Genomic DNA, 6,693 nt, shown 5'->3' with positions numbered 1-6,693 from the left:
CTTTGCTTATGCCTTCCAAGCAAAAGCTGACAAAAATAAGGACGGAGGAACTTTCAATAATGGCAACACGGACCACGGTCACCCTAGTGGTATAGTGGTGGTGGAGGCTGAGGATAAGGAGAAGAACATAAAACAGCCGAAATGAGGAAGCGTATACCCATGTGTGGGTGTGAAGCAGTGCATGTGAATACACCTTCCGAAATAACACAGTGGATTTGACTTTATGTTACTCTGCTGTCATTTGGTGGTGATGAGAAGTCTGGCCCAATCCAGCTACTGTTCATTTTGATAAGGGTCAGCTTGTCAGCATTGTCAGTTGACAGGCGAGTGCGCTTATCAGTTATAATTACCCCAGCAGCACTAAAAACACGCTCTAATAACACGCTAGCGGCAGGGCAGGCCAGGACCTCCAAGGCGTACAGAGCGATTTCATTCCAAGTGTCCAGCTTGGATACCCAATAATTAAAAGGCACAGAGGAATCACGGAGGACGCTGGTACGGTCGGCAAGGTACTCCCTCACCATCTTTTGAAACTTTCCACTGCTTGTGAGAGTACCCCGCGCCTCAGGGCCTGTAAGCTGGGCAGGTCTCAGAAAACTGTCCCAGAATGTTGACAGTGTTCCCCTGCCTCTGCTGGATTGGAGTTGCCTCTCTCTCGCTTGTACGCCTTGGTTGGTCAACGAACTGTGACCTCTGCCGCTAGCGTGTTCAGATGGGAATTTTTTTTTAACAGTTCTGCAGCAAGGGCCTTCTGGTACTGCCCCATTTTCGTAGACCTCTCCACCTCAGGAATAAGAGAGTGAAAGTTCTCCTTGTAGCGGGGGTCTAAAAGTGTCACCAACCAGTAATGACTGTCACCCAACATTTTGACAACGCGAGGGTCACGGTTAAGGCAGAGTAACATAAAGTCAGCCATGCGTGCCAGACTGGTAACGGGCAAGACTTCCGTGTCCTCACCAAGATGACGACTGACCATGCTCTCCTCCTCCTCCTCCTCCCCCCCCCCCTGTCCTCAGGCCACCCACGCTGAACTGACAGTATGACAGTTGTACAGGTACTACCGTCTACAGCGCATGATACAAGCTCCTGTTCTTCCTCCTCCTCCTCTCCCTCATTGTCCCCCAATGCACGTTGGGATGAGATGAGGCTGGGCTGTGTGTAATCGACCGCTACGGCTTCTTGATCCATTTCATCATACTCTGGCTGCAATGCCTCCTCTTTAATTCTCTGCAGAGAGCATTGCAAAAGAAAGACAAGTGGAATGCTGACGCTAATGATGGCGTCATCGCCACTCACCATCTTGGTGGACTCCTCAAAGTTTGTCAAGATGGTACATACAGTACAGACCAAAAGTTTGGACACACCTTCTCATTTAAAGATTTTTCTGTATTTTCATGACTATGAAAATTGTACATTCACACTGAAGGCATCAAAACTATGAATTAACACATGTGGAATTATATACTTAACAAAAAAGCGTGAAACAACTGAAAATATGTCTTATATTCTAGGTTCTTCAAAGTAGCCACCTTTTGCTTTGATGACTGCTTTGCACACTCTTGAGAGACTGCCATAAAGACTGAGAGGAGGGGGCATCTTTGCATGCAGTATGGACAGGGGATTGCCATGCACACACAACAGGTGACACCCGCTGACACTGGTCATGGACCCTGGGGTTCGCCCCACAAAGTCGGGTGCTTTGCTGCCATGTGCTTGATCATGCTGGTGGTGGTCAGGCTGGTAGTTTTGTCACCCCTGCTGATGCTGGCATGGCAGGTGGTACAAATGGCCTTTTTGGGGATATCAGCAGAGTCTTTAAAAAAATTCCAGACTCTGGAAGACCTACAGGTTGTACTGGCAACGTCCCTCGTGTTGGTGTTACGGGGAACTGTTGCCGGCCTTCTGTGTGCGGCCACCACACTGCTTTTTTCTGCCTGTTGGGGTACTCTGCCTCCCTCACCCTGTCTGCTGCTGGCCTCGCTCTGCATGTCCTCCTGCCACAATGGGTCAGTTACTAGATCATCCACCACCTCCTCCTCTTCCACTTGCGCACCACGATCCTCCTCCTCACTTCCTGGCAATTGTGTCTCGTCATCGTCAACCTCTTGTGACAAATTGCCAGCGTTGACTTCCTCTGGCCGTGGCTGTTCAAATATTTGGGCATCTCTACATGGGATCTCCTCTTCCACCACTTCAAGCGGAGCAGGCGAGGGGCACAAATCTGGAAATGGACCAGTGAACAGCTCTTCAGAGTGTCCAAGTGTGGGATCAGTTGCTGTCTGACGACACTCGGCATGGTGGGAGGGAGGAGCATCAGGGTGAGGAGGAGTATGCGGTCGAGACTCATGGCTACTAAGAGTTGACCGTGTGGAAGACAGACCGGAGGTGGTGGTGCCCAGGTAACTGGAAGTATTATCTGCTATCCAATTAATAACCTGTTCACACTGATCTGGTGTTGTTCTGTGCTTCCCTAGTAATTCGGTCAAGAAGTGGGAGCGAGAAGATATGGCTGTTGGTTGTGGCACATTTTCACCTTGGCCACGGCCCCGTCCTCTGCATGCACCATCACCAGAACGTCCACTTCCATGTCCCTTGCCACGCGCCTTGCCCATTGTAAAGTAAGTAAAATAGCTTACACTCGCACCATCAATGGAAAAAGGGTAATAAAGTAGATTAGAACCGTGGAAGAGGAAAACCACAGTTCTATTTCTCTGGCCTACACCCGACTCTTTTAAACAATCTGAACAATCAGGGAGAAACTATTACTGTTTTTCTTTACGGAAAAAATACCAAAAGGTGAATAATAGAGATTTTTTACCGTGGAATGGCAAAACCACAGTTATTGTTTACTGGGGTATACCAGAAAATTTTAAATAGATATATTTGTGTCTGAACAATCAGGAGACAGTACTGTTTTTCTTTACAGCAAAAAATGCAAAAAAGCAGGATAATACAGAGATTTGACCCGTGGAACTGCAAAACCACACTTGTATTTCTCGGGCCTACACCAGACTATTTTCAACAGATATATTTGTGTCTGAACAATCAGGAGACACTACTACTGTTTTTCTTTGCGGCAAAAAATGCCAAAAGCAGGATAATAGAGATTTTTTACCGTGGAACAGCAAAACCACAGTTATAATTTACTGGTGTATACCAGACTATTTTCAACAGATATATTTGTGTCTGAACAATCAGGAGATACTATTAGTTTTTTTTTTTACGGTGACACATATTACGATAACTTGCACCCATAGTGCAAAAAAACCAAAAACCCTAAAAAAACACAATGGGTTCAACCGTACTCAAATTGTTAACTAGGAGCAATGATTAGTGTGAATAATATAATATTTTGATTGGAGATGATCCAACCTCTGGTTCCACCACTGATCCTGAGAATGAAGGAATGGGGAACCTATCAGCTTTTTTTTTTCCTGCACAGCTGTGCTCCCAACCACCCACAGTGCAAAAAAAAAAACCTAAAAAAACAATAGGTATAACCGTACTCAAATTGATAATTGGGAGCAGCGATTAGTGTGAAGGATATAATATTGTGATAGGCGATGTTCCATCCACTGATTCTGAGAAAGAAGGAATGGGGAACCTATCAGCTTTTTTTCCTGCACAGCTGTGCTCCCACCCATTGCGCAAAAATACCCTAAAAAAATGCACGTACTCAAATTGTTAATTGGGAGCAATGATGAGTGTGAAGGGATATAATATCTTGATTGGCGATGGTCCGACCTGTGGTTCCGCCACCGATCCCAAGAATGAAGGAATTGAGAACCTGTAAGCTTTTTTTTTCCTGCACAGCTGTGCTCCCAACCACCCACCCATAGTGCAAAAAATAAAAAAAACAATAGATCCAACTGTACTCAAATTGTTAAATTGGGAATGTGAAAAAAATAATGCATCCACTTCTTTCTAAATTAGGCTGTCAGACCCCCAAGAATGACATCCTAGTAATATGCCATGACTTATACCTCTTTAAATGTATGCAAAGGATAAACCTGGATATGCAGGTATACGTTCTATTGATTGATTTCTATAAGGGCCTATTTACACATGTAAATGTGTATCTGCTACGGACATGAATGATCGGCTGCAGCCCTTCCACTTGGCCAGTCAATGGATCCGCAAATCACAACAAGTAATTCAAGGAAATGGAAAAGTAACAAAAAAAAATTCTAGTAACATTGCATAGCGTACCGGTGATTGCGCTATTTAACTTGCCATCAGTGATTGACAGCATATAAATGGTTAAACAGCAGTGATTGACGCTCCGCTCTGGCCGCTGCTGTTACAGCAAGATGTCAGCTGTGTAGGATGGGGGCTCTGCTCCTGAGCCCACCCGAAACAGCAATCCAATGGACGGTTTCACACACCACATTATCCAGTGGTGTTTAATTTGCTTTTCTATTTAGGAAACAAAACCGTTTTAATAACGTTTTCCTTCTCTGGTATCTAGGAGCCATTTCAGCTATTTGTAAAGGGAATCTGTCAGCAGGTTTTTCTTGGCTATTCTGAGAGCAGCATGATGGGGTGAGCGCCACACTAGGAGTAGGACCACCGAGCCCAGAGCTATTGCAAGACGTGCAGACAATATATACCAGGTATGAATGACTCCAATACAACATTATTGTTACTTGGGAATGAACCTACTTGGATATAATACATCCCTTGATATGTATATACCAAAAGGTCATTATCTTGGGAATGCCTATATTGGCTTTTATTATTTGGGATTATATCCTTTTACTATGTGACCTAGGATATACTATCAGTATGCATTAGCACAATTGGAGCTACTACTATTTAGCCCTGGTGTCTCTGCAATTCAAATATTTACATTATACCTCCTCACTATTATATGGTATTACTATATATATGTGTGTGTGTGCTCTTTTCTTTGCCGCCATGTACCCAAATTATTATAATAAAGGTCTTTTTTAACACATTGACCCCTTGTCGGATGTACTATATATTGGTTGTTGTTGAGAGCAGCATGATGTAGAGACAAAGACCCCTTACAGGTCTTTTATTAGCAGAAGATTATCACTAGAGGACTAGTAAACCTGCAGCCAGGTAGTCCAACCACGCCCCCCACCACTGATTGGCAGTTTATATACAGTGTACACAGAAAGCGGCCAATCAGAGGTGTGGGTGGGGTTATTATACAGAGCTCAGCATTCAGAGATCTGCATGAGAAAAAAAAACCTGCAATTTTATCAAAATAACACCAAGCAGCCCAGTAAGTGATACATCGTTGGAATCAGGGCCTCGGATTATGCTGCTCTCAAATGAGATAGCAAAAACCTGCTGACATATTCCATTTAAAGGGGCAGCTGCTACTAAATCCAGACATGGTGCAAAATGTAAATTCTGCTGCAGATTTACTGCTGTAGATTTTTAATTCCTAAAAATCCCTGTAGATTCAGAGGATCTCAACCTTTTCAATGCAAATTATTTTCAAGACTTATTCATAGATATTATGAAATATTACAGTAGAAATAAAAAAAAAAAAAGCACAATACCTAAACCCCTTCCTTGGGAAAAATATACGGCAAGTATAAGAAAGACAAAAATTTATTCTGGAGTCATATTGAAGTGTAAATAGAATTGTAACCATACAATGTAAACAGCAGCGAATGTAAGTAGGATCCACTGGATCTATATAAGAGGAACGCTTTCCAAAGCTGATCTTCTGAGCCCACCGCTATGCTGGCTGGACCGGCATTGTGATCGTCAGCACCTGGAATATACGTCACGTTTTACTGCAGCTCATAGAACCAAATGATAAGACGCAGAGCAGTGTGAGGCTTGTGACTCGCTATACACAAAATATACGACATGTTTGATGAATGGCATAAAGGAAAGCCGATGCATTCAGATGTCTCTGGGCAACTATATGTTGTGATAGATAAGTTCCTGTCAGGGTGAGGGGCAGCATCCTATCTGCTCACTCATCATGACAGGTTTACAACATGTTGACTCATGGACGTGATCAGTCAGTCAATCAATGACAGATGCACGTTCTTGATTCCGACAGGTAGGTCAGAGATGTCCGTCTCAATCAGTTTACCTTCACCCATCTAGGATGGATGGCTGCTGACATCGTTGGCCATTATGTCCATATGCAATTATTATCCCCTAATTGTGATGTACAGTACAAATTTATATTGTGGTACCGTGTTAGCCAGAAAATTTGATGGAAATAATTTTATGCCCAAAAATGGCAAAAGTATTCTCGGAGTGATACCTTTATTGGCTAACCAGAAAAAAAAATATATATATGCAAACTTACAGAGCACACAGGCTCCTTCTTCAGGCAGGATTACAAATGTTAAGAATTCATTTGTAATATTGCCTGAAGAAGGAGCCTCTGTGCTCTGAAAGCTTGCATATATTTTTTTTTCTGGTTAGCCAATAAAGGTATCACTCCAAGAATACTTTTGCCATTTTTGGGCATAAAAGTATTCACATAGAATTATCCACTAATTAAAAGAATTTATTTTTGCTAAATAAATGTATACATTTTTTAAAATTTTATTTTATACATTTTCACAGAGAACCTCTTTAAGAAGGAGATTTCAGAATGGGCTATAAGACATGTCCAGCTTTGCTTAATTGTCTCACCTTACTGTCCTTGTTGAACTGAGCTCCACTTTGTTCTTGGATGATATTGTAAGGAAT

Source organism: Phyllobates terribilis, unplaced genomic scaffold (assembly GCF_046119375.1).
Source record: "Phyllobates terribilis strain yellow unplaced genomic scaffold, ASM4611937v1 Scaffold_168__1_contigs__length_4147262, whole genome shotgun sequence".
Classification (NCBI taxonomy): Eukaryota; Metazoa; Chordata; class Amphibia; order Anura; family Dendrobatidae; genus Phyllobates; species Phyllobates terribilis.
Note: the sequence above shows the minus strand (reverse complement) of the source record.